The sequence below is a fragment of the Giraffa tippelskirchi genome, chromosome 6 (genome assembly GCF_054371585.1).
Source record: "Giraffa tippelskirchi isolate mGirTip1 chromosome 6, T2T-mGirTip1v1.2.pri, whole genome shotgun sequence".
Lineage (NCBI taxonomy): Eukaryota > Metazoa > Chordata > Mammalia > Artiodactyla > Giraffidae > Giraffa > Giraffa tippelskirchi.
The window spans coordinates 78,779,603-78,807,368 of record NC_137280.1 but is presented as its reverse complement, the minus strand read 5'-3'; the positions used below and the strand labels follow the sequence as shown (position 1 = coordinate 78,807,368).

Sequence of the window (27,766 nt, the reverse complement as noted above, 5' to 3'; positions counted from 1 at the left end):
CTTCCACCGCAACTTGAGAAAAACCACATGATTCCATGCTCATCACGAGATGAGGCTCTTTTCCCTTGCAGGGCCTTGAGAGCAATCCCCGGGTTCCTCTCGCAACTTGAAAGGAGGCTTGACTCCTTTCAAGCAACTCAAGGTGATCCCCGAGATACCCGTCTGAACCTGAGAAGAACCCCAAGCTTCTGGCCACAACGCGAGAGCATCCACGAGATTCCCCCTCAAGGTGAGATGGGGCCCTTTTCACCTGCAGTGCCTTGAGAGCAATCCTGAGTTCCCTCTAGCACTTGAAAGGAGGCTTGACTCCCTTTAGACAGCCCCAGAGGTTCCCCGAGATACACTTGCCCCCACTCGAGTGGAACCCTGAGGCTGTAGGCACAGTTCGAGAGGGGCCCCACGTTCCTCCCCTCGTCTCAAGAGGGGGTCCGACACGCCTGCCTTGACTCGACGGGAATCCCTACTTTCCTTCGCACCTCAATAGGAGGCCTGTCTCCTCTACTGAGGATCGAGAGGAGGCCCCCAGATGCCAGTTCTGGCCCCAAGACGAAAGGTCACCGAGTAACCCCTCAATGGCACATGGGGCCGAATTCCCTTGCAGAGACTTGAGGGGAACCCCAGCTGCCCCCTGGCAATGCCAAAGGAGGCCTGGACTTCCCAGAGGCAACAGAATAGGTTTCCTGAGGCGCCCCCCGTCGGATCGCGAGAGGCACCTCCAGCTTCCCGCTGCAACTCGTGGAAAAGCACGAGCTTCGACCCTCCATACAAGATGAAGCCCAATTTCCCTTTGCAGTGACCTGAGAGAAAGGCTGAGTCCTCTCGACTCCCTTTATGCCACTCCAGAGGTGCCCCGAGATACCCATCCCCCCTCGAGGGGAACCCCGTGTGTCCTGCCTCAATGCTTGACGAGGACCCAGGGTGCTGCAGTGACTCCTGAGGAATCCTGAGGCTGCCCCTGCCCCTCGCCGCTCAAAAGGAGGCACCCCGACCCCGCTGGGGTAACAGGGGGGCCTGGCTGGGGTACTCGTGGCAACTCGAGAGCCTCCCGCTGCAACTCAAGAAAACCTACATGATTCCATGCCTATCGCGAGATGAGGCCCTTTTCCCTTGCAGGGCGTTGAGAGCAATACCCCGGTCCCTCTCCTGGCTTGGAAGGGGGCTTGACTCCTCACGTGAGACCCCAGGTGTCTCCCGAGCTACCCGTGTCAAACTGAGAAGAACGCTGAGCTTTGCACCACACCGCGTGAGCATTCACGAGATTCCCCCTCAATGCGAGATGGGGCCCTTTGCACCTGCAGCACCTCGAGAGCAATCCTGAGTTCCCTCTGGCACTTGAAAGGAGGCTTGACTCCCTTTAGGCGGCCCCAGAGGTTCCCCAAGATACCCTTGTCTGCACTCAAGAGGAACCCTGGGCCTCCAGATGCAGCTCGAGAGGGGCCCCAGGTTCCCCCCTCCTCTCGAGAGGGGGGCTGACTCCCCTGCCTCCACTCGATGGGAATCCCTACTTTCCGTTGCACCTCAAGAGGAGGCCTGTCTCCTCTACCGAGGCTCAAGAGGAGGCCCCAAGACGTCAGTTCCAGCCCCAAGATGAAAGGTCACCGAGTAACCCCCCAACGGCACATCGGGCCCAATTCCCTTGCAGCAACTCGAGGGGAACCCAAGCTGCCCCCTGGCAATGCCAAAGGAGGGCTGGACTTCATGGAGGCAACAAGAGGGGTTCCCTAATACACCAACCATTGGAACGTGAGAGGCACCCCCAGCTTCCCGCTGCAACTGGTGGAAAAGCATGAGCTTTGACCCTCCACGCGAGATGAAGCCCCATTTCCCTTTGCAGTGACCTGAGAGAAAGGCTGAGTCCCCTTGAGTCCATTTATGCCACTGCAGAGGTGCCCCAAGATACCAGTACCCCCTCGAGGGGAACCCCGAGTGTCCTGCCTCAATGCTTGATGTGGAGCCACACATGTGCTGCAACACATGATGTTGCAGCAACGCCTGAGGAATCCCGAGGCTACCCCTGCCCCTTGCCGCTCGAAAGGAGGCACCCCGACTCTGCTGGGGTAACAGGGGAGACTGGTCCGTGTACCTGCTTCAACTCAAGAGCCCCCCCCACCACAACTCGAGAAAACCCATGTGATTCCACGCCCATCGTGAGATGAGGCCCTTTTCCCTTGCAGGGTGTTGAGTGCAATCCCCCGGTCCCTCTCCCGGCTTGAAAGGGGGCTTGATTCCTTTCGTGCGAACCCAGGTGTCCCCAAGTTACCTGTGCCAACCTGAGAAGAATGCCGAGCTTTGCACCACACCGCGAGAGCATTCATGAGATTCCCCTACAATGCGAGATGGGGCCCTTTGCACCTGTAGCACCTCGAGAGCAATCCTGAGTTCCCTCTGGCACTTGAAAGGAGGCTTGACTCCCTTTAGGCGGCCCCAGATGTTCCCCGAGAGACCCTTGTTCCCACTCGAGTGGAAGCCTGAGTCTCCAGACACAGCTCGAGAGGGGCCCCGCATCCCCCCCCACCTCTCGAGACATTGGCCAACTCCCCTGCCTCCACTTGACGGGAATCCCTACTTTCCCTCGCACCTCAAGAGGAGGCCTGTCTCCTCAACCGAGGCTCAGGAGGAGGCCCAAAGACACCAGTTTCGGTCCCAAGACGAAAGGACGTTGAGTAACCCCCCAACGGCACATGGGACCCACTTCCCTTGCAGCGACACGAGGGGAATTCCAGCTGCCCCCTGGCAACGCCAAAGGAGGCCTGGACTTCCTAGAGGCAAGAGAGGTTCCCTGAGGTGCCCCCCATTGGAACGCGAGAGACAGGCACACCCAGCTTCCCACTGCAACTTGTGGAAAAGCACGAGCTTCGACCCTCCACGTGAGATGAAGCCCGATTTCCCTTTGCAGTGACCTGAGAGAAAGGCTGAGTCCTCTCGACTCCCTTTATAAAACACCAGTGGTTCCCAGAGATACCCGTCCCCCCTTGAGGGGAAACCCGAGTGTCCTGCCTCAATGGTTGACGAGGAACCAGGGCACTGCAGCAACTCCTAAGGAATCCCGAGGCTTCCCCGTCCCCTCACTGCTCGAAAGGAGGCACCTCGACCCCGCTGGGGTAACAGGGGAGACTGGCCATGGTATCTGCTGCAACTCGAGAGCCCCCCACTGCAACTCGAGAAAACCCACGTGATTCCACACCCATCGCAAGATGAGGCCCTTTTCCCTTGCATGGCGTTGAGAGCAATCCCCCAGCCCCTCTACTGGCTTGGAAGGGGGCTTGACTCCTCGCGTGCAACCCAGGTGTCCCCCGAGATACCCGTGCCAATCTGAGAACACTGATCTTCATGCCACAATGCGAGAGTGTCCACGAGATTCCCCTCAATGCGAGAGGGGGCCCTTTGCACCTGTGGTACCCCGAGAGAAATCGTGAGTTCCCTCTGGCACTTAAAAGGAGGCTTGATTCCCTTTAGGCGGCCCCAGAGGTTCCCCGAGATATGCTTGTCCCCACTGTAGTGGAATCCCAAGTCTCCAGATGCAGCTGGAGTAGAGCCCCACTTTCCCTCCCTCCTGTCGAGAGGGGGCCGCCTCCCCTGCCTCCACTGAACGGAAATCCCTACATTCCCTCCCACCACAAGAGGAGGCCTGTCTCCTCTACTGAGGATCGAGAGGAGGCCCCAAGACGTCAGATCTGGCCACAAGATGAAAGGTCACTGAGTAAACACCAACCGCACATGGGGCCCAATTCCCTTGCAGGGACTTGAGGGGAACCCCAGCTGCCCCCTGGCAACGCCAAAGGATGCCTGGACTTCCCAGAGGCAAAAAGAGAGGTACCCTCAGGCCGCCCACCTGGATCCCGGGCCTAGGGGCCCCTACCAGCATTTTTCTCCTGGGGAGGCTTCACACGGTGCAGCCCAGCAAATGCCTGCAGTGGCATCCCGAGGCTGTTTGCTTCCTTCTGCCAGAGCTAGCTTTGCTCCCCGCGGTGGCACGGGATAGGCCCAGGGCTGGCCCACCACCCTTCATCGGGGGCCCATGGGAGGTACTGGCTGCCCTCGGCCAGGGGACCCTAGCATGGCACCTGGCCCCCTCTGCCGCACTTGCGCGGCCTCCTGCTCCATGGGCAGGACTGCACTGCCCTAGGAATGTCTTTGCAAGGCTCCCAGAGTGTGGGCAGGCACCCTGGCCTGACTCGGGAATTGAGGCCCTGGGAGCAGGCCCAGAGGTCTGGCGTGTGAGGAGCCCCACACTTGCTTCACGAGAGAGGCCTGAAAAACCCACTCCCTGGGGCTGCCTTTCGTGCCTCCAAGGAAGATAGCTTTCCCAGCCGCCTGCGGGTTGAGAGTCACCTACGGCTGGGAAGCACCAGCTGCGAGGCCATTTTTCGGTGGCCAGGGCCCCAACGGCCCCACATACATGGAGGGCTCCCACACTCCCAGGGAACATCAAGGCACCCTCCACACGGTTGTTCCATCACATATGCTCTGCAGGGTTGAGCCCGGGAGACTAGGCCTGTCTGCACTGTGCGCAGATCCTGTAGGGAGAACACCCTGGGCGCCTGCCTGGATCCCGGGCCTAGGGACCCCGACTGGCATTTTTCCCCTGGGTAGGCCTCATGCGGGGTGGCCCAGCAACTGCCTTCATGGCATCCCGTGGCTGTTTGTTTCTTTCTGCCAGAGCTAGCTTTGCTCCCCGCATCAGAGTTGGGCAGGCCCAGGGCAGGCGTGCCACACCTCGCCGGTGGCCCATGAGAGGTGCCAGGTGCCCTCGGCAAGATGACCCCAGCATGGCACCCGACCCAATCAGATGCACTGTACAGCCTCCATCCCCATGGGCAGGACCACGCTGACATAGGAATGTGATTGCAAGCCTTGCAGAGTGCAGAGAAACACACTACTCTGATTCGGGAATTCAAGGTTAGGGTTAGGATTACGGTTGGGATTAGGTGATAGGGTTATCGATAGGATTAGGGTTAGGTTTAGGGTTAGTGTTAGGGTTAGGGTTAGGGTCAGGGAAGGGTTAGGTTCAGAGTAAGTGTTAGAGATAGGGTTAGGGTTAAGTGTTATGGTTCTTGTTTTGCTAAGGGTTAGGGTTAGGTTTAGAGTTAGGGTTAGGTTTAGGGTTAGTGTTAGGGTTAGGGTAGGTTTAGGTTTAGGGAAAGCGTTAGAGATAGGCTTAGGGTTAAGTGTTAGGGTCAGTGTTTTGGTAAGGGTTAGGTTTAGGGTTAGGTTTGGGGTTAGTGTTTTTGGTTAGTATTAGTGTTAGGGTTAGTGTTAGTGTGAGGGTTATGCTTTAGGGATAGTGTTAGGTTTATTCTTTAAGGATAGAGTTAAGGTTAGGGTTAGAGTTTAGGATTAGGGTTAGGGTAGCTTAGGGTTAAAGTTAGGGTTCTGGTTAATGGTTAGGGTTAGGGTTTTGGTAAGGTTTATGGTTAGGTTTAGGGTTAGGGTTCGAGTTAACTTTAGGGTAGTGTTAGGGTTAGAGCAAGGGTTACAGTAAGACTAATGTTTGAGTTAAGGTTAGCTTTAGGCTTATGGTTAGGGTTAGGGAAGGTTAAGAGTTATTATTAGAGGTTAGTGTAAGGGTTAGTGTTAGGGAAGTGTTAGGGTTAGGGTAAGTGTTAGAGATAGGGTTAGGATTAGGGGTTAGTGTTAGTGTTTTGGTAAGGGTTAGGGTTAGGTTTAGGTTTAGGGTTAGGGTTAGTGTTTTGGGTTAGTATTAGGGTTAGGGTTACGGCTAGGTTTAGGGTTAGTGTTAGGGTTAGGGTTATGCTTTAGGGATAGGGTTAGGTTTATGCTTTAGGGATAGTGTTAGGGTTAGGATTTAGGGTTAGGGTTAGGGTTAGCGTAGCTTAGGGTAAGTGTTAGAGTTAGGGTTCTGGTTAATGGTTAAGGTTAGGGTTTAGGTTTAGGTTTAGGGTTAGAGTTTTGGGTTAGCCTTAAGATTACCGTTAGGCTCCCCTCCCCGGCCCTGATGGGTGGGCAGGCTGCCCTGAGGAGGCAGGGAGGGGAGGGCTGGGTCGGCCGGCGGGCAATGATGCCGAACTTCTGCGCGGCCCCCAACCGCACACGGAAGAGCACGCAGTCGGACCTGGCTTTCTTCAGGTTCCCGCGGGATCCGGCCAGATGCCAGAAGTGGGTGGAGAACTGTAGGAGAGCAGATCTAGAAGATAAAACACCTGATCAACTAAATAAACATTATCGATTGTATGCCAAACACTTTGAAACTTCTATGATCTGCAGAACTAGTCCTTACAGGACAGTTCTTCGAGATAATGCCATACCAACAATATTCGATCTTACCAGCCATTTGAATAATCCACATAGTAGACACAGAAAACGAATAAAAGAATTGAGTGAAGATGAAATCAGGACACTGAAACAGAAAAAAATTGATGAAACTTCTGAACAGGAACCAAAACATAAGGAAATAAACAACAGCAATGCTCAGAATCCCAGCGCAGAAGAAGGGGGTGAAGAGCAGGATGAAGACATTTTACCTTTAACTCTTGAAGAGAAGGAAAATAAAAAATATTTAAAATCTTTATTTGAAATTTTGATTCTTATGGGAAAACAAAACATACCTCTGGATGGACATGAAGCTGATGAAATCCCAGAAGGCCTTTTTACTCCTGATAACTTCCAAGCACTGCTGGAGTGCCGAATCAATTCTGGGGAAGAGGTTCTGAGAAAGCGCTTTGAGACAACAGCAGTTAACACATTGTTCTGTTCCAAAACACAGCAGAAACCGATGCTGGAAATCTGTGAGAGCTGCATTCAGGAAGAAACCCTCAGGGAAGTGAGAGATTCTCACTTCTTTTCCATCATCACTGATGATGTGGTGGACATAGCAGGGGAAGAGCACCTGCCTGTGTTGGTGAGGTTTGTCGACGAAGCTCACAACCTGAGAGAGGAATTTGTAGGCTTCCTGCCTTATGAAGCTGATGCAGAAATTTTGGCTGTGAAATTTCACACTACAATAACTGAGAAATGGGGATTAAACATAGAGTACTGTGGCGGCCAGGCTTACATTGTGTCTAGTGGATTTTCATACAAAAGGAGAGTTGTTGCTTCTAGACTTTTAGAGAAATATCCCCAAGCTATCTACACACTCTGCTCTTCCTGTGCCTTAAATATGTGGTTGGCAAAATCAGTGCCTGCTATGGGAGTATCTGTCGCTTTAGGAATAATTGAGGAAGTTTGTTCTTTTTTTCATCGATCACCACAACTGCTTTTAGAGCTTGAAAATGTAATTTCTGTCCTCTTTCAGAACAGTGAAGAAAGGGGCAAAGAACTGAAGGAAATTTGCCATTCTCAGTGGACAGGCAGGCATGATGCTTTTGAAATCTTAGTGGACCTCCTACAAGCACTTGTTTTATGTTTAGATGGTATAAATAGTGATACAAATGTTAGATGGAAAAACTATATAGCTGGCCGAGCATTTGTGCTCTGTAATGTGGTAACAGATTTTGATTTCATCGTTACTGTTGTTGTTCTTAAAAATGTTTTGTCTTTTACAAGAGCCTTTGGGAAAATTCTTCAAGGGCAAACCTCTGATGTCTTTTTTGCAGCCAGTAGCTTGACTGCAGTGTTACATTCACTAAATGAAGTGATGGAAAATATTGAAGTTTATCATGAATTTTGGTTTGAGGAAGCCACAAATTTGGCAACCAAACTTGATATTCAGATGAAACTCCCAGGGAAATTTCGCAGAGCTCAGCACAGTAACCTGGAATCTCAGCTAACCTCTGAGAGTTACTATAAAGAAACTCTCAGTGTTCCAACTGTGGAACACATTATTCAGGAACTGAAAGATATATTCTCAGAACAGCACCTCAGAGCTCTTAAGTGCTTATCCCTGGTACCCTCTGTCATGGGACAGCTCAAATTCAATACGTCAGAGGAGCACCATGCTGACATGTACTGAAGTGACTTACCTAATCCTGACACACTCTCTGCTGAGCTGCATTGTTGGAGAATCAAATGGAAACACAGAGGGAAAGATATAGAACTTCCATCCACTATTTATGAAGCCCTTCATCTACCAGACATCAAGTTTTTTCCTAATGTTTATGCATTGCTGAAGGTCCTATGTATTCTTCCTGTGATGAAAGTTGAGAATGAATGCTATGAAAATGGGCAAAAGCATCTCAAAGCATACTTGAGGAACACTTTGACAGATCAGAGGTCAAGTAACTTGGCTTTGCTTAACATAAATTTTGATATAAAACATGATTTGGATTTAATGGTGGATACATATATCAAACTCTATACAAGTAAGTCAGAGCTTCCTACAGATAATTCAGAAACCATTGAAAATACCTAAGAGACTTTTAACCTAGACTTTCTCTTATATTTGATATTTGAAAAAAAAATTGTAAGAAATTTAAAAATATCTTAAAGAAAAGTTGTAAGGGTAGGCCACTTAATCACTGAATATCTTGACCTGTAGGCCTCCCATTGAGTACATTAGTCATTGATAATCTGCCTGTTTAAATGGCCTGTTCTAATGCCCATGCTTTGGAGATCTAACTGTTCTTCCAGAAGATAGCATTGAAAGTACCGTGTTACAGTTGTATGTTATCTCTGCTAATGGCACTTTGGAATTGTTTTAGTTAAGTGATTTTAGACATTATGTTTATCACTGTGGATCCAATTGTCAGGTATTAAGTTATCAGATCTTTGAAAAAATAAAATTAGAGGAGGTATGGGAGGAAGGAATGCATTTTGTAAAATGTTACAGTGAAGCTCATGACTGACTTTTAAATAGTAGGAGTTTTAAGTAAGCTATTAAAAATCTTCAAAGGACAGTTAAGAAAATTATCAGACTATAAGAGAAACTTGTAAGCTTGTCAAACAAGGATTTCAGTGTAGGTTTTCTCTTTATCAAATGAAGTTAAAGCAACAAGTTAAAATTTGAATGGAAGAGCCTGTCATTTTTCCACATCTGGTTATTGCTGTTTACATTCTTTTATTGAGCCTACATCTTCGTAAGCTTTTTGGCAGGTATACGTTGAACACTTCAGTTTCATGGTCAAGGAAGGATCAGAGGCCATGGATACTGACAACAGATTTGTCTTGTTTTTTTCTGTCTTTTCCATGACTGTATCTACTGCCTCATCTTGATTTACAAGCAAAGCCTAGAAAACCTACAAAAATAAGTGTTTTGTAGTTTATCTAGGAATAATACAGAAAATATTGCTGTTATTTTTGGTGAAGAAAATAAATTTTGTATAGTTTATTTCAACCTAAATAAAATGTGAATTTTTTTTTTTTAAAAGATTACAGTTAGTGTTAGTGTTAGAATTTAAGGTTACGATAAGTGTTAGTGTTAGGGTTAAAGTTATGGTAGGGTTAGGGTTAGCGGTTAGGGTTAGGGATAAGGTTAGGTTTAGGGTACGTGCCCATGGGAGGTTCCATGTGCTCTCAGCCAGGTGACCCTGGCATGTCCCCCGGCATGCTTAGATGCACTTTGCAGCCTCCTTCCCCATGGGCATGAGTGCGCTAACTTAAGTATTTCTTAGGGTTAGGTTTGGGGTTAGATTTAGCGTTAATGTTAGGGTAGTGTTAGGGTTAGGGCAAGGGTTAGGGTTAGGATTAGAGGTTAGATTTAGGGTTAGGGTGGCCTTAAGGTTAGGGTTAGAGTAAGTGTTAGAGTTAGGTTTAGGGTTAATGGTTAGGGTTAGGGTTTTGGAAATGTTTAGATTTAGGTTTAGGGTTAAGGTTAGGGTTACTGTTTTCAGTTAGCATTAGGGTTAGGTTTAGTGGTAAGGGTTGGGGTTAATGCTAGGGTTAGGTTTAGTGTAGGTTCCCATGGGATATTCCACGTGCCCTCGGCCAAGTGACACCGGCATGTCACCTGGCCAGCTCAGATGCAATTTGCAGCCTCCTTCCCGATGGGCAGGACTGTGCTAACCTAGGAATTTGTTAGAGTTAAGTTTAGGGTTAGTAATGCTCAAAATTCTCCAAGCCAGGCTTCAGCAATACGTGAACTATGAACTTCCAGATGTTCAAGCTGGTTTAGAAAAGGCAGAGGAACCAGAGATCAAATTGCCAACATCCGCTGGATCATTGAAAAAGCAAGAGAGTTTCAGAAAAACATCTATTTCTGCCTTATTGACTATGACAAAGCCTTTGACTGTGTGGATCACAATAAACTGTGGACAATTCTGAAAGAGATGGAAATACCAGACCATCTGACCTGTCTCTTGAGAAACCTGTATGTAGGTCAGGAAGCAACAGTTAGAACTGGACATGGAACAACAGACTAGTTCCAAAATAGAAAAGGAGTACGTCAAGGCTGTATATTGTCACCCTGCTTATGTAACTTATATGCAGAATACATCATGAGAAACACTGGGCTGGAAGAAACACAAGCTGGAATCAAGATTTCCGGGAGAAATATCAATAACCTCAGATATGCGGATGACACCACCCTTATGCCAGAAAGCAAAGAAGAACTAAAGAGCCTCTTGATGAAAGTGAAAGAGAAGAGTTAAAAAGTTGGCTTAAAGCTCAACATTCAGAAAACTAAGATCATGGCATCTGGTCCCATCACTTCATGGGAAATAGATGGGGAAACAGTGGAAACAGTGTCAGACTTTATTTTTTTGGGCTCCAAAATCACTGCTGATGGTGATTGCAGCCATGAAATTAAAAGACGCTTACTCCTTGGAAGGAAGGTTATGACCAACTTAGATAGCATATTGAAAAGCAGAGACATTACTTTGCCAACAAAGGTCCATCTAGTCCAGGTTATGGTTTTTCCAGTGGTCATGTATGGATGTACGAGTTGGACTATAAAGAAAGTTGAGTGCTGCAGAATTGATGCTTTTGAACTGTGGTGTTGGAGAACTCTTGCAAGTCCCTTGGACTGCAAGAAGAACCAACCAGTCCATCCTAAAGGCGATCAGTCCTGGATGTTCATTGGAAGGACTGATGTTGAAGCTGAAACTCCAGTACTTCGGCTACCTCATGCGAAGAGTTGACTCATTGGAAAAGACCCTAATGCTGGGAAGGATTGAGGGCAGGAGGAGAAGGGGACGACAGAGGATGAGATGGTTGGATGGCATCGCCGCCTCGATGGACACGAGTTTGGGTAAACTCTGGGAGTTGGTGAAGGACATGGAGGCCTGGCGTGCTGCGATTCATGGGGTCACAAAGAGTCGGACATGACTGAGCGAGTGAACTGAACTGAACAGAGGTTTAGGGTTAGATTTAGAGTTAACATTAGGGTAGCATTAGGGTTAGGGTAAGGGTTAGGTTTAGACTCAGGTTTGGGTTAGGGTTAGGATTAGGGTTAGGGTTAGGGAAGGGTTAGGGTTAGGGTTAGAGGTTAAGGTTAGGGTTAGGGTTAGGGTAGGGTTAAGGTTAGGGTTAGGTAAGTGTTAGAGTTAGGGTTAGGTTTAAGGGTTAGGGTTAGTGTTTTGGTAAGGGTTAGGATTAGGTTTAGGGTAAGGGCCCATGGGAGGTTCCACGTGCCCTCAGCCAGGTGACCCTGGCATGTGACCTGGCCAGCTCAGATGAACTAGGCAGCCTCTTTACCATGGACAGGACTGCATTAACCTAGAAATATGTTAAGTTTAGGGTTAGGGTTAGGGTTAAGGTTAGGTTTAGGGTTAGTGCTAGGGTTAGACTAGGGTGTGGGTTTAGGTTAGGTTTAGGGTTATGGGATAGGGTTTGGGTTCGGGTTTACGTTTTAGGGTTAAGGTTGGGGATACTGTTAGGGATTAGGTTTTGGGTTAGATTTTGGGTTAGGAATTAGGTTTAGGTTTAGGCTTAGGGGTTAGTGTTAAGATTAGGGTTAGGGTTAGGTTTAGGGTTAGGGTAGCCTTAAGGTTAGGGTTAGGGTAAATGTTAGAGTTAAGTTTAGGGTTAAGGGTTAGGGTTAGTGTTTTGGTAGGGGTTATGGTTAAGTTTACGGTTAGGGTTTTGGGTTAGCATTAGGGTTACTGTTAGTGTTAGGGTTAGAAGTTAGTGTTATGGTTAGTGTTAGTGTTAGGGTTAAATTTAGGGTTAGGGTTAGTGGTAGGGTTTAGGGATAGGGTTACGTTTAGGGTAGGGGCCCATGGGAGGTTCCACGTGCCCTCGGCCAGGTGAACCTGGCCCGTCACCCAGCCCGCTCAGGTGAACTTTGCAGCCTCCTTCCCCATGGGCAGGACTGCATTAACCTAGGAATGTATAGGGTTATGTTTAGGTTTAGGGTGAGAGTTAACTTTAGGGTAGTGTTAGGGTTAGGGTAAGGGTTATGGTAAGACTAAGGTTTGGGTTAGGGTTAGGGTTAGGGAAGGCTTAAGGTTAGGGTTAGAGGTTAGGGTTATGGCTAGGGTAGGGTTAGGGTGAGGGTCAGTGTTAGAGATAGGGTTAGGATTCAGTGTTAGGGTTAGTGTTTTTGTAAGGGTTAGGGTTAAGTTTAGGGTTAGCATTAGGGTTAGGGTTTTGGGTTAGCATTAGGGTTAGGGTTAGGTGATAGTGTTACATTAGGATTAGGGTTAGGTTTAGGGTTAGTGTTAGGGTTAGGGTTAGGTGATAGTGTTACGTTAGGATTAGGGTTAGGTTTAGGGTTAGTGTTAGGGTTAGGGTTAGGGTTATGCTTTAGGGATAGGGATATGTTTAGAGTTAGGGTTTAGGGTTAGGGTTAGGATAGCTTAGGGTAAGTTTTAGAGTTAGGGTTAGGGTTAATGGTTAGGGTTAGGGTTTTGGAAAGGTTTAGGTTTAGGTTTAGGGGTAGGTTTAGGGTTAGTGTTTTCGGTTAGTATTAGGGTTAGGGTTTGCGGTTAGGGTTAGGTTTAGTGTAGGTGCCCATGGGATGTTCCACGTGCCCTAGGCCAGGTGACCCCGACATGTCACCTGGCCCCCTCAGATGCACTTTGCAGCCTCCTTCCCCGTGGGCAGGACTGTGCTAATATAGAATTTGTTAGGGTTAGGTTTAGGGTTAGATTTAGAGTTATTGTTAGGGTAGCATTAGGTTTAGGCTAAGGGTTAGGTTCAGACTAAGGTTTAGGTTAGGGTTAGGATTAGGGTTAGGGTTAGTTAAGTGTTAGGGTTAGAAGATAGGGTTAGAGTTAGGGTAGGCTTAAGATTAGGGTTAGGTTAATGTTAGAGTTAGGGTTAGGGTTAGTGTTTTGATAAGGGTTAGGGTTAGGTTTAGGTTTAGGGTTATTGTTTTGAGTTAGCATTAGGGTTATGGAGAGTGTTAGGGTTAGAAGGTACGGTTACAGTGAGTGTTAGTGTCAAGGTTAAGGTTAAGGGTTAGGGTTAGCGATCAGGGTTAGGGATAGGGTTAGGTTTAGGTTAAGGGCCCTTGGGAGGTTCCATGTGCCCTTGGGCAGGTGACCCCAGCATGGTCCCTGGCCACTCAGATGCACTTTGCAGCCTCCTTCACCATGGGCAGGACTTTGTTAACTTAGGAATGTGTTAGGATTAGGGTTAGGGTTAGTGCTAGGGTTAGACTAGGCTTTGGGTTAGGGATTAGGTTTCAGGTTAGGCTTAGGGGTTAGGGTTCAGATTAGGTTTGGGGTTAGGGTTAGGTTTTGGGTTAGGGTTAGGTTTAGGGTAGGGCCCATGGGAGGTGCCAGGTGCCCTTCACAAGGAGACTGTGGCATGGCGCCGGACCGTATCAGACCCACTGCACAGCCCCTATCCCCATGGGCAGGACCACGCTGACATAGGAATGTGATTGCAAGCCTTTCAGAGTGCAGAGAAACACACTACTCTGACTCGGGAACTCAAGGTTAGGGTTAGAGTTAGAGGTTAGGTTTAGGGATGGGGTTTGGTGATAGGATTAGAGATAGGGTTAGGGTTAGGTTTAGGGTTAGTGTTAGGGTCAGGGTTAGGGTTATGCTTTAGGGATTGGGTTAGGGTTATGCTTTAAGGATAGGGTTTGGTTTATGCTTTTGGGATAGGGATAGGGTTAGTGTTAAGGTTTAGGTTTAGGGTCAGGGTAGTTTAGGGTAAGTGTTAGAGTTCGAGTTCTGGTTAATGGTTAGGGTTAGTGTTTTGGTAAGGGGTAGGGTTAGGGTTAGGGTTAGGGTTTGGGGTTAACATTAGGGTTATGGATAGTGTTAGGGTTAGAAGTTAGTGTTACAGTTAGTGTTTGTGTTAGGGTTAAGTTAAGGTTAGGGTTAGGATATGGGGCCATGGGAGGTTCCACGTGCCCTCGGCCAGGTTTCCCCGGCATGTCACCTGGCCTGCTCAGATGCATTTTGCAGCCTCCTTCCCCATGGGCAGGACTGTACTAACCTAGGAATTTGTTAGGGTTAAGTTTAGGGTTAAGATTAGTGTTAACGTTAGGATAGCATTAGGGTTAGGGTAAGGATTAGGTTTAGACTAAGTTTTGGGTTAGGGTTAGGTTTAGGGTTAGGGTTAGGGAGGCATTAGGGTTAGACGTTAGGGTTAGGGTTAGGATAGGGTTAAGGTTGGGGTTAGGTAATTGTTAGAGTTAGGGATAGTGTTAAGAGTTAGGGTTAGTGTTTTGGTAAGGGTTAGTGTTAGGTTTAGGTTTAGGGTTAGGGTTTGGGGTTAGCATTAGGGTTACGGACAGTGTGAGGGTTAGAAGTTAGGGTGATGGTTAGTGTTAGTGTTAGGGTTAAGGTTAGGGTTAGTGTTAGCGGTCAGGGTTAGGGATAGGGTTTAGTAGGGTAAGGGCCCATGGGAGGTTCCACGTGCTCTCGGCCTGGTGACCCCAGCATGTGACCCGGCCTGCTCTGATGCACTTTGCAGCCTCCTTCCCCATGGGCAGGACTGCGTTAACCTAGGAATGTGTTAGGGTTATTGTTATGTTTATGGTTAGTGTTAGTGCTAGTGTTAGACTAGTATTTGGGTTTAGGTTAGGTTTAGGGTTACAGGTTAGGGTTAGGGTTTACATTTTAGGGTTAGGGTTGGGGATACTGTTAGGGATTAGGTTTCGGTTTGATTTTGGGTAGGGATTAGGTTTAGGGTTAGGCTTAAGGGTTAGGGTTCAAATTAGGTTTAGGGTTAGGGTTATGGTTATGGTAGGGTTAGTGTTAGGATTAGCAATAAGGTTACGATTAGGGTTTAGGTTAGGGTTAGGTTTTGTTTAGACCCCATGGGAGGTGCCAGGTTCCCTCTACAAAGAGACTGTGGCATGGCACCCGACCCCATCAGACACACTGCACAGCCTCCACCCCCATGGGCAGGACCACGCTGACATAGGAATGTGACTACAAGCCTTTCAGAGCACAGAGAAACACACTACTCTGACTCGGGAATCCAAGGTTAGGGTTAGGGTTAGAGATTAGGTTTAGGTTTGGGGTTAGGTAATAGGGTTAACAATAGGGTTAGGGTTAGGTTTAGGGTTAGTGTTTGGGTCAGGGTTAGGGTTAAGGCTTTAGGGATCGGGTTAGGGTTATGCTTTAGGGATAGGGTTAGGGTTAGGGTACAGTTAGGGTTAGGGTAAGTGTTAGAGTTATGGGTAGGGTTAAGGTTTAGTTTTAGTGTTTTGATAAGTGTTAGGCTTAGGTTTTCATAGAACCGTTCAACTTCAGCTTCTTCGGCGTTACTGGTCGGGGCATAGACTTGGATTACCGTGATACTGAATGGTTTGCCTTGGAAACGAACAGAGATCATTCTGTCGTTTTTGAGATTGCATCCAAGTACTGCATTTTGGACTCTTTTGTTGACCGTGATGGCTACTCCATTTCTTCTAAGGGATTCTTGCCCACAGTAGTAGATATAATGGTCATCTGAGTTAAATTCACCCATTCCAGTCCATCTTAGTTCGCTGATTCCTAGAATGTCAACGTTCACTCTTGCCATCTCCTGTTTGACCACTTCCAGTTTGCCTTGATTCATGGACCTAACATTCCAGGTTCCTATGCAATATTGCTCTTTACAGCATCGGACTTTGCATCTATCACCAGTCACATCCACAGTTGGGTATCGTTTTTTCTTTGGCTCCATCCCATCATTCTTTCTGGAGTTATTTCTCCACTGATCTCCATTAGCATATTGGGCACCTACTGACCTGGGGAGTTCATCTTTCAGTGTCCTATCCTTTTGCCTTTTCATACTGTTCATGGGGTTTTCAAGGCAAGAATACTGAAGTGGTTTGCCATGCCCTTCTCCAGTGGACCAAAATCTGTCAGACCTCTCCACCATGACCCATTCGTCTTGGGTGGCCCCACATGGCATGGCTTAGTTTCATTGAGATAGACAAGGCTGTGGTCCATGTTACCAGATTATCTAGTTTTCTGTAGTTTTAGTTTTAGTGTGTCTGCCCTCTGATGCCCTCTCGCAACACTTACCGTCTTACTTGGGTTTCTCTTACCTTGGGCCTTGGGTAATTCCTCTTGCCGCCACCACTGCCGCTGCCGGCCCCAGCCCCCGGCCTGGCCTAGCCCCTCTCGCCTGCCGCCCCCGGCCCCCCGCCCCCGGCCCGGCCTAGCCCCTGTCGGCCGCTGCCCCCAGCTCCCGGCCCCCGGCCCGGCCTAGCCCTGTCGGCTGCCGCCCCCGGCCCCCAGCCCCCAGCCCGGCCTAGCCCCTCTCGGCCGCCACCCCCGGCCCCCAGCCCCCGGCCCGGCCTAGCCCCTGTCGGCCACCACCCCTGCCCCCAGCCCCTGGCCCCCGGCCCGGCCTAGGCCCTCTCGGCCACCGCCCCCGGCCCCGGGCCCCAGCCCGGCATAGCCCCTGTCGGCTGCCGCCCCCGGCACTGGGCCCCCGGCCCGGCCTAGCCCCTCTCGGTTGTCGCCCCTGGCTCCCGGCCCCCGGCCCCCGGCCCCCGGCCCGGCCTAGCCCCTGTCGGCCGCCGCCCCTTTTCATTATAGGGGACTGGAATGCAAAAGTAGGAAGTCAAGAAACACCTGGTGTAACAGGCAAGTTTGGCCTTGGAGTACAGAATGAAGCAGGGCAAAGGCTAATAGAGTTTTGCCACGAGAACGCACTGGTAATAGCAAACACCTTATTCCAACAACACAAGAGAAGACTCTACACGTGGACATCACCAGATGGTCAACACCGAAATCAGATTGATTATATTCTTTGCAGCCAAAGATGGAGAAGCTCTATACAGTCAGCAAAAACAAGACCGGGAGCAGACTGTAGCTCAGATCATGAACTGCTTATTGCCAAATTCAGACTTAAATTGAAGAAAGTAGGGAAAACCACTAGACCATTCAGGTATGACCTAGATCAAATCCCTTATGAGTATACAGTGGAAGTGACAAATAGATTTAAGGGACTAGACCTGAAAGACAGAGTGCCTAATGAACTATGGACAGAGGTTCGTGACATTGTACAGGAGACAGGGATCAAGAAAATCCCCATGGAAAAGAAATGCAAAAAAGCAAGACGGCTGTCTGAGGAGGCCTTACAGATAGCTGGGAAGAGAAGAGAAGCGAAAAGCAAAGGAGAAAAGGAAAGATATTCTCATCTGAATGCAGAGTTCCAAAGAATAGCAAGGAGAGATAAGAAAGCCTTCATCAGCGATCAGTGCAAACAAATAGAGGAAAACAACAGATTGGGAAAGACTAGAGACCTCTTCAAGAAAATTAGAGATACCAAAGGAACATTTCGTGCAAAGATAGGCTTGATAAAGGACAGAAATGGTATGGACCTAACAGAAGCAGAAGATGTTAAGAAGAGGTGGCAAGAATACACAGAAGAACTGTACAAAAAAGATCTTCACGACCCAGATAATCACGATGGTGTGATCACTCACCTAGAGCCAGACATCCTGGAATGTGAAGTCAAGTGGGCCTTAGAAAGCATCACTATGAACAAAGCTAGTGGAGGTGATGGAATTCCAGTTGAGCTATTTCAAATCCTCAAAGGTGATGCTGTGAAAGTGCTGCACTCGATATGCCAGCAAATTTGGAAAACTCAGCAGTGGCCACAGGACTGGAAAAGGTCAGTTTTCGTTCCAATCCCAAAGAAAGGCAATGCCAAAGAATGCTCAAACTACCGCACAATTGCACTCATCTCACATGCTAGCAAAGTAATGCTCAAAATTCTCCAAGCCAGGCTTTAACAATATGTGAACCGTGAACTTCCAGATGTTCAAGCTGGTTTTAGAAAAGGCAGAGGAACCAGAGATCAAATTGCCAACATCTGCTGGATCATCGAAAAAGCAAGAGAGTTCCAGAAAAACATCTATTTCTGCTTTATTGACTATGCCAAAGCCTTTGACTGTGTGGATCACAATAAACTGTGGACAATTCTGAAAGAGATGGGAATACCAGACCATCTGACCTGTCTCTTGAGAAACCTGTATGCAGGTCAGGAAGCAACAGTTAGAACTGGACATGGAACAACAGACTGGTTCCAAATAGGAAAAGGAGTACGTCAAGGCTGTATATTGTCACCCTGCTTATTTAACTTATATGCAGAGTACATCATGAGAAACGCTGGGCTGGAAGAAACACAAGCTGGAATCAAGATTTCCGGGAGAAATATCAATAACCTCAGATATGCGGATGACACCACCCTTATGGCAGAAAGTGAAGAAGAACTAAAGAGCCTCTTGATGAAGGTGAAGGAGGAGAGTGAAAAAGTTGGCTTGAAGCTCAACGTTCAGAAAACTAAGATCATGGCATCTGGTCCCATCACTCCATGGGAAATAGATGGGGAAACAGTGGAAACAGCGTCCGACTTTACTTTTTTGGGCTCCAGAATCACTGCTGATGGTGACTGCAGCCATGAAATTAGAAGATGCTTACTCCTTGGAAGGAAGGTTATGGCCAACCTAGATAGCATGTTTAAAAGCAGAGACATTACTTTGCCAACAAAAGTCCATCTAGTCAAGGCTATGGTTTTTCCAGTGGTCATGTATGGATGTGAGAGTTGGACGGTGAAGAAAGCTGAGCGCCGCAGAATTGATGCTTTTGAACTGTGGTGTTGGAGAAGACTCTCTCAAGAGTCTGGACTGCAAGGAGATACAATCAATCCATCCTAAAAGAGATCAATCCTGGGTGTTCATTGGAAGGTTTGATGTTGAAGCTGAAGCTCCAATACTTTGGCCACCTCATGTGAAGGGTTGACTCATTGGAAAAGACCCTAATGCTGGGTAGGATTGTGGGCGGGAGGAGAAGGGGACGGCAGAGGATGAGATGGTTGGATGGCATCACCGACTCGATGAACATGGGTTTGGGTGGACTCCGGGAGTTGGTGATGGACAGAGAGGCCTGGCGTGCTGCAATTCATGGGGTCGCAGAGAGTCAGACACGACTGAGTGACTGAACTGAACTGAACTGAGGCTTAGGTTTAGGTTGAGGTTTAGGGTTAAGGTCTTGGGTTAGCATTAGAGTTAGGGTTAAGGTTATGTGATAGGATTAGCTTTAAGGTTAGGGTTAGGGTTAGGGTTTAGGGTTAGCGTTAGGGACAGGGTAACTTAGTGTGAATGTTAGAGTTAGGGTTAGGGTTAAGGGTTAGGTTTGGATTTTGGTAAGGTTTAGGGTTATGTTTAGGGTTAGGGATAGGTTTAGGTCTTTGGGTTAGCTTTAGGGTTATGGTTAGTGTTAGGGTTAGAAGTTAGGGTTGCAGTTACAGTTTATGTTGGGGTTAAATTTAGAGTAGGGTTAGAGTTAGCAGTTAATGTTAGGGATAGGGTTAGGTTTAGAGTTAACTTTAGGGTAGAGTTAGGGTTAGGATTAGACTAAGGTTTGGGTTAGGTGTAGGGTTAGGGTTAGGGTTAGGGAAGGGTTAGGATTAGGGTTAGAGGTTAGGGTTAGGTTTAGGGTTAGAGGTTAGGGTTAGGGTTTAGGGTTAGGGTTAGGGCCAGGGTTAGGGTTAGGGTTAGTGTTAGTGCTAGGGTTAGACTAGGGTTTGGGTTTCAGTTAGGTTTAGGGTTATGAGTTAGGGTTAGGGTTAGGGTTTATGTTTTAGGATTAGGTTTGGGGATACTGTTAGGGATTAGGTTTCGGGTTAGGTTTTGTGCTGGAGTCCTGCTCCAGCTGGTCCAGAGTTCCCTCAGGATGGACGGCGTTGGCGATGTGAATGAGAAGACACAGCGAGTCTTAGCGTTTCCAAGTGTCTCCCGACTTTATTGTTTTTAAGACAGCTTTTATATTTTTAGTGGTACATAGAAGCAAATGTAAAGTGTAGAGTCATACCAAATCAGTTTAATGGGTCAGCAATTTTGACCTTTATCAAAACCAGGATACTATTTGCATATCCTAATTACCAAAGTTTCAAGTTATCTACATCATCTTCCGGCCTGGAGGCCTGCTAACATCTTGTGACTCTTTATTGATAAGGATTGATCAGCCAGAACACTTTTGTATCAGGCACAGTAGATTATGACAAAGAAAGAATTCATTAACAGAAAGTTTCAAAGTACAAAGTAAAACCTGTCTTTGGTAATCTATCCTACACCTTGAGCCTAACAGAAAAGAATGTGGCTCCATAAAGTCATAGTACAGCAAGCTGAAGGTCAGCTCTAAGTAAGAATCATCAATTGTCTTATTATTTATATTAAAGCTAAACTTTTATTTATATAAATTTCTAACTATTATGCTTTTATTATATAGGCTAGAAACGTTAAGAGTAAAAACATAGTGAGTAAATATAGACTAAGTAACAGTTTCATAAAGCAATATTTCTTATATTTCCTAACAAGGCTTTTTTTCTATGAAGGGTTCTGTGCCCATTGGGGCTTTCTGCGCAGAGGCGTTCAGTGCTGTTTTATTATTAAGGAGCAGTCATGCACATTAGCTCCAAAGGCACAGGCTTATTTATTAAACAAACTAATATGCTAGCAAGAGGAGTTTAGATTAAAATACTCTGTATCCTAGATAATCTAATAGGGTGCCACCGTTCGGGGGCCCTATCAATCAGGGTTTCAGACTGATCTATTTAGGAAGATATCAGGAAAGGCCTTCTACCTAAGTCACAGAAAATAAGAAGAGGCTTATTAGAAAGATAGATATCATCTTTAAGATGAGCGCTGAGGCAGCCTTCTGAGAATCCCTGAGGCCTGAGTTGCTCTGCTCATCAGGCCTTCTCCTCATGACTCTGTCATGGGTGGGATCTCATGAACTGGCTCCCAGCAGTTTTGGTTTAGGGATTAGGTTTAGGGTTAGGCTTAGGGGTTAGGGTTCAGATTAGGTTTAGGGTTAGGGTTACGGTTAGGGTTTGGGTTAGGGTTAGGTTTAGGGTAGGGCCCATGGGAGGTGCCAGGTGCCCTTCACAAGGAGACAGTGGCATGGCACCCGACCCCATCAGACGCACTGCACAGCCTCCATCCCCATGGGCAGGACCACGCTGACATAGGAATGTGATTGCAAGCCTTTCAGAGTGCAGAGAAACACACTACTCTGACTCGGGAATTCAAGGTTAGGGTTAGGTTTAGAGGTTAGGGTTAGGGTTGGGGTTAGGTGATAGGGTTAGTGATAGGGTTAGGGTTAGTCTTAGGGTTAGTGTTAGGGTTTTGGGTTATTATTAGGGCTAGGATTAGGGTTAGGCTTAAGGTTAGTGTTAGAGTTATGCTTTAGGGATACAGTTAGGTTTATGGGTTAGGGTTAGGGTTAGGGTTAGGGATAGGGTAAGGGTTATGGTTAGGGTAGGGTTAGTGTTAGTGTTAGGGTTAGGGTTAATGTTACGCTTTAAGGATGGTGTTAGGTTCATGCTTCAGGGATAGGTTTAGGGTTAGGGTTTAGGGCTAGGGTTAGGTAGCTTAGGTTAAGTGTTCGAGTTAAGGTTAGGGTTAATGGTTAGGGATAGGGTTTTAGTAAGTGTTAGGGTTAGGTTTCAGGTTAGGGTTAGAGTTAGGGCTTTGGGATATCATTAGGGTTACGGTTAGTGTTAGAGCTAGAAGTTAGAGTTACTGTTAGTGTTAAAGTTGGGCTAGGGTTAGGGTTAGTGGTTAGCGTTAGGGATAGGGTTAGGTTTAGGGTAGGGGCAGATGGGAGGTTCCACGTGCCTTCAGCCAGGTGACCCCAGCATGTGAGCCAGCCCGCTCAGATGCACTTTGCAGCCTCCTTCCCTATGAGCATGACTGCGCTAACCTAGGAATTTGTTAGGGTTAGTTTTAGGGTTATGTTTAGAGCTAACGTTAGGGTAGTGTTAGGGTTAGGGTAAGAGTTAGGATCAGACTAAGGTTTGAGTTAGGGTTAGGTTTAGGTTTAGGGTTAGGGTTAGGGGTTAGGGCTATGCTTTAGGGATAGTCTTAGGTTTATGCTTTAGGGATAGAGTTAGGATTAGAGTCTAGGTTTAGGATTAGGGTAGCTTAGGGTAAGTGTTAGAGTTAGGGTTAGGGTTATTGGTTAGGGTTAGGATTTTGGTAAGATTTAGGGTTAGGTTTAGGGTTAGGGCTAGGGTTAGGTTTTTGGGTTAGCATTAGGGTTATGGTTAGTGTTAGGGCTAGAAGTTAGAGTTCAGGTTAGCGTTAGTGTTAAAGTTAGGCTAGTGTTAGGGTTAGCGGTTAGGGTTAGGGATAAAGTTAGGTGTAGGGTACCATCGGAAGTTCCACATGCCCTCGCCCAGGTGATACCAGCATGTCACCCAGCCCCCTCAGATGCACTTTGCAGCCTCCTTCCCCATGGTCATGACTGTGCTAACCTAGGAATTTGTCAGGGTTAAGTGTAGGGTTATGTTTAGAGTTAACGTTAGGGTAGTGTTAGGGTTAGGGTTAGGAAAGGCTTAGGGTTAGGGTTAGAGGTTAGGGTTAGGGTTAGTGTTTTGGTTAGGGTTAGGGTTAGGATTAGGGTTAGGTTAAGGGTTCTGGGTTAAAGTTAGGGTTAGGGTTAAGGTTAGGTTAAGGGTTCTGGGTTAGGGTTAGGGTTAGGGTTAGTGTAGGTTTAGGGTTAGGGTAAGTGTCAGAGACAGGATTAGGGTTAACTGTTGAGTTTAGTGTTTTGGTAAGGGCTAGGTTTAGGGTTATGCTTTAGGGATAGTGTTAGATTTATGCTTTAGGGATAGGATTAGGGTTAGGTTTAGGGTAGCTTAGGGTAAGTGTTAGAGTTAGAGTTCTGATTAATGGTCAGTGTTAGGGTTTTGGTAAGCATTAGGGTTAGGTTTATGGTTAGAGTTAGGGTAATGGTTTTGGGTTAGCATTAGGGTTATGGTTAGTGTTAGAAGTTAGGGTTATGGTTAGTGTTAGTGTTAGGGTTAAAGTTAGGGTAGGGTTAGGGTTAGCGGTTAGGGTTAGGGATAAAGTTAGGTTTGGTGTAGGTTCCCATGGATATTTCCACGTGTCCTCAGCCAGGTGACCACGGCATGTCACCCGGCCCACTCAGATGCACTTTGCAGCCTCCTTCCCCATGGGCATGAGTGCGCTAACCTAGGAATTTGTTAGGGGTAGGTTTAGGGTTCGGTTTAGAGTTAATGTTAGGGTAGCTTTAGGGTTAGGGTAAGGGTTAGGATTAGACTAAGGTTTGGGTTAGGGTTAAGTTTAGGGTTAGGGTTAGGGTCAGGGTTAGGGTTATGCTTTAGGGATCGGATTAGGGTTATGCGGTAGGGATAGGGTTAGGGTTAGGGTTTAGGGTTAGGGCTAGGGTACAGTTAGTGTTAGGGTGTTAGAGTTATGGTTAGGGTTAAGGGTTAAGGTTAAGGTTTTGGTAGGGTTAGGTTTAGTGTTAGGGTTAGGGTTTTGGGTTAGCATTAGGGTTAGGGTTAGAAGTTAGTGTTAGGGTTAGGGTTATGCTTTAGGGATACGGTAAGGGTTAGGGTTAGGGTTTGCAGTTAGGGTTAGGGATTGGGTGAGGTTTAGGATATGTGCCCACGGGAGGTTCCACGTGCCCTCAGCCATGTGACCCTGGCATGTCAACTGGACTGCTCAGTTGCACTTCATGGCCAACTTCCCAGGACTGTGTTAACATATGAATGTGTTAGGGTTAGGTTTAGAGTTAACGTTAGGGTAGTGTTAAGGTTAGGGTAAGTGTTACGGTAAGACTGAAGTTTGGGGTAAGATTAGATTTATGGTTAGGGTTAGTATTAGGGAAGTGTAAGGGTTAGGATTAAAGGTTAGGGTAAGGTTTAGGGTTAAAGTAGGGTTAGAGTTAGGGTAAGTGTTAGAGCTAAGGTTATGGTTAAGCGTTAGGGTTAGTGTTTTGGTAAGGGTTAGGGTTAGGTTTAGGGTTAGTGTTAGGGTTAGTATTAGGGTTAGTGTTAGGGTTATGGGTAGGTTTAGGGTTAGTGCTAGGGACAGGGTAAGTGTTATACTTTAGAGATAGGGTTAGGTTTATGCTTTAGGGATAGTATTAGGGTTAGAGTTAGGGTATTAGGGTTAGGGTTAGGGTAAGTGTTAGAGTTAGAGTTCTGGTTAATGGTTAGGGTTAGGGTTTTGGTAAGGTTAGGGTTAGGGTTAGGGTTTTGGGTTAGCATTAGGGTTATGTTTAGTATTAGGGTTAGAATTTAGGGTTACGGATAGCGTTAGTGTTAGGGTTAAAGTTAGGGTAGTGTTAGGGTTAGTGGTTAGGGTTAGGGATAAGGTTAGGTTTAGGGTGGGTGTCCATGGGGGGTTCCATGTGCCCTCGGCCAGGTGACCCAGCATGTCACCCGGACTGCTCAGATGCACTTTGCAGCCTCCTTCCCCATGAGCATGAGTGCATCAACCTAGGTATTTCGTAGGGTGAGGTTTGGGGTTACGTTTAGAGTAACGTTAGGGTAGTGTTAGGGTTAGGGTAGCTGTTAGGATCAGACTAAGGTTTGGATTAGGGTAAAGTTTAGGGTTAGGAAAGAGTTAGGGTTAGGGTTAGAGGTTAGGGTTAGGGTTAGGGTAGCATTAAGGTTAGTGTTAGGGTAAGTGTTAGAGTTAGGGTTAGGGTTAAGTGTTAGGGTTAGTGTTTTGGTAAGGTTTAGAGTTAGGTTTAGGGCTAGGGTTAGGGAAGGGTTACGATTAGGGTTAGAGGTTAGGGTTATTGACCGTGTTGACTAGGGTGAGGGTTAGGGTTTTGTTTAGCATTAGGGTTAGGGATAGGGATAGGGTTAGGTGATAGAGTTAGTGTTAGGGTTAGGGTTAGTTTCAGGGTTAGTGTTAGGGTTATGCTTTAAGGATAGGGTTAGGGTTATGCTTTAGGGATAGGGATAGGGTTAGGGTTAGGGTAGCTTAGGGTAAGTGTTAGAGTTAGGGTTATGGTTAATGGTTAGGTTTAGGGTTTTGGAAAGATTTAGGTTTAGGGTTAAGGTTAGGGTTAGTGTTTTGGGTTAGTATTACGGCTAGGATTAGTGGTTAGTGTTAAGCTTAGGGTTAGGGTTAGTGTAGGCGCCCATGGGAGGTTCTACGTGCCCTCTGCCAGGTGACCCCGGCATGTCACCCAGACGGCTCAGATGCACTTTGTAGCCTCCTTCCCCAAGGGCAGAGCTGCATTAACTGAGGAATGTGTTAAGGTTAGGTTTAGAGATAGGGTTAGGGCTAACGTTAGAATAGTGTTAGGGTTAGGGTAAGGGTTATAGTAAGACTAAGGTTTGTGTTAGGGTTAGGGTTAGGGAAGGGTTAGGGTTAGGGATAGAGGTTAGGGTAAGGGTTAGGGTTAGGATAGGGTTAGGGTTAGGGTTGGGTAAGTGTTAGAGTTAGGTTTAGGGTTAAGGGTTAGAGTTCGTGTTTTGGCAAGGGTTAGGGCTAAGTTGAGTTTCGGGTTACGGTTTTGGGTTAGGGTTAGGTTTAGGGTTATGGTTATGGTTAGCGGTCAGGGTTAAGGATAGGGTAGGTTTAGGGTAAGGGCCCATGGGAAGTTCCAGTGCCCTCGGCCAGGTGACCCCGGCATGTGATCCGGCCCACTCAGATGTACTTTGCAGCCTCCTTCCCTATGGACAGGACTGCGTTAACCTAGGAATATGTTAGAGTTAGGGTTAGGGTTAGGGTTAGTGTTAAGTTTAGGGTTAGTGTTAGGGTTAGGGTTATTGTAGGGTTAGGGTTAAGGTAAGTGTTAGAGATAGGGTTAGGGTTAAGTGTTAGGCTTAGTGTTTTGGTTAGGGTTAGGGTTAGGATTAGGTTTGGATTTATGCTTTAGGGATAGTTGTAGGTTTATGCTTTAGGGATAGGGTTAAGGTTAGGTTAGGGGTTTAGGGTTAGGGTTAGGGTAGTTTAGGGTAAGTGTTAGAGTTAGGGTTCTGGTTAATGGTTAGGGTTAAGGTTTTGGTAAGCATTAGGTTTAGGTTTAGGGTTAGAGTTAGGGTTCGGGTTTTGGGTTAGCATTAGGGTTATGGTTAGTGTTAGCATTAGAAGTTAGGGTTACAGTTAGTGTTAGTGTTAGGGTTAAAGTTAGGGTAGCGTTAGGGTTAGCGTTTAGGGTTAGGGATAAAGTTAGGTTTGGAGTAGGTTCCCATGGGTAGTTGCAAGTGACCTCGGCCAGGTGACCCTGGCATATCACTCGGCCTGCTCAGATGCACTTTGCAGCCTCCTTCCTCATGGGCATGAGTGTGCTAACATAAGAATTTGTTAGGGATAGGTTTAGGGTTAGATTTAGAGTTAACGTTAAGGTAGTGTTAGGATTAGGGTAAAGGTTAGGATTAGACTAAGGTTTGGGTTAGGGTTAGGTTTAAGGTTAGGGTTAGGGTCAGGGTTAGGGCTATGCTTTAGGGATTGGGTTAGGGTTATGTGGTAGGGATAGGGTTAGGGTTAGGGTAAGTGTTAGAGTAATGGTTAGGGTTAAGGGTTAGGGTTAAGGTTAGAGTTAGCATTAGGTTAGGGTTAGGGTTACGGTTAGGGTTAGGTTTTGGGTTACATTTAGTGTTAGGGTTAAAGTTAGGGTTAGGGTTAGGGTTAGTGTTTAGGGTTAGGGATAGGGTTAGTTTTAGAGTAGGGGCCCATTTGAGGTTCCACGTGCCCTCGGCCAGGTGACCCTGGTGTGTCACCCGGCCTGCTCAGATGCACTTTGCAGCCTCCTTCCTCATGAGCAGGACTGCGTTAACCTAGGAATGTGTTAGGGTTAGGTTTGGCTAGGGTTAGAGTTAACGTTAGGGTAGTATGAGGGTTAGGGTAAGAGTTACGGTAAGACTAAGCTTTGAGTTAGGGTTAGGGTTAGGTTTAGGGAAGGGTTTGGGTTAGGGTTAGAGGTTAAGTTTAGGGTTAGTGTTAGGGAAAGGTTTGGGTTAGGGTTAGAGGTAGAGTTAGGGTTAGGGTTAGGGTAAGTGTTAGAGATAGGGTTAGGGTTAAGCGTTAGGGTGAGTGTTTTAGTAAGGGTTGTGGTTAGATTTAGGGTTAGGGTTAGGGTTTTGGGTTAGCAATAGGGTTAGGTTTAGGGTAGAGTTAGGTTTACAGGGTTAGAGGTAGGGTTAGCGTTAAGCTTTAGGGTTAGTGTTTTGGTAAGCGTTAGGGTTAAGTTTAGGGTTAGGGTTAGGGTTAGTGTTTTGGGTTAGTATTAGGGTTAGGCTTAGGGTTAGGGTTATGCTTTAGGGATAGGTTTAGTTTTATGCTTTAGGGATAGGGTTAGGGTTAGGGTTTAGGGTTAGGATTAAAGTTAGGTTTAGGGTTAGGGTTAGGGTTTGGGTAAGGTTAGGGTTCTGGTAAGGGTTAGGGTTAGGTTTAGGATTAGGGCTTAGGGTTAGCGTCAGGGCTAGGGCTAGGGCTGTGGTTAGGTTTAGGCTTATATTTAGGGTTGGGTTAGGCTTAGTGTTAGGGTTAAGGTTAGGTTTAGTATTTAGGGTTACAGTTAGTGTTAGGGGTATGGTTAGGGTTTATGTTTAGTGTTAGAGTTAGGTTTAGGGTTAGGATTAGGGGTAAGAGTAAAGGTTACTGTTACATTAGGGTCCTCTGGGTGTTGTGAGGTGCCCTCGGGCAGGTACAATGGCATGGCACCCAGCCTCCTCAGACGCATTCCGCAGCCTCCTTCTACATGGGCAGGACTGTGCTGACCTAGGAATGTGTTTGCAAGGCCCCCAGCGTGCAGGC

At 47.1% G+C, this 27,766-nt stretch overlaps 1 pseudogene across 2 annotated transcripts in view; it reads left to right on the top strand.

The window, feature by feature from the left end:
- LOC145508608 (52 kDa repressor of the inhibitor of the protein kinase pseudogene) overlaps nucleotides 1-8,797 on the top strand; it is a 38,799-nt pseudogene extending 30,002 nt beyond the window's left edge. Inside the window, exons 6-7 of one of the 2 annotated variants that reach the window (XR_014055470.1) lie at nucleotides 72-229; nucleotides 1,114-2,299. The product of XR_014055470.1 is annotated as a 52 kDa repressor of the inhibitor of the protein kinase pseudogene, transcript variant X3 (transcript). Of the gene's footprint in view, nucleotides 1-71 lie in introns of both variants that reach the window. The other variant, XR_014055468.1, reaches the window with a different exon arrangement.
- The last annotated feature ends 18,969 nt before the right edge of the window (nucleotides 8,798-27,766 follow it).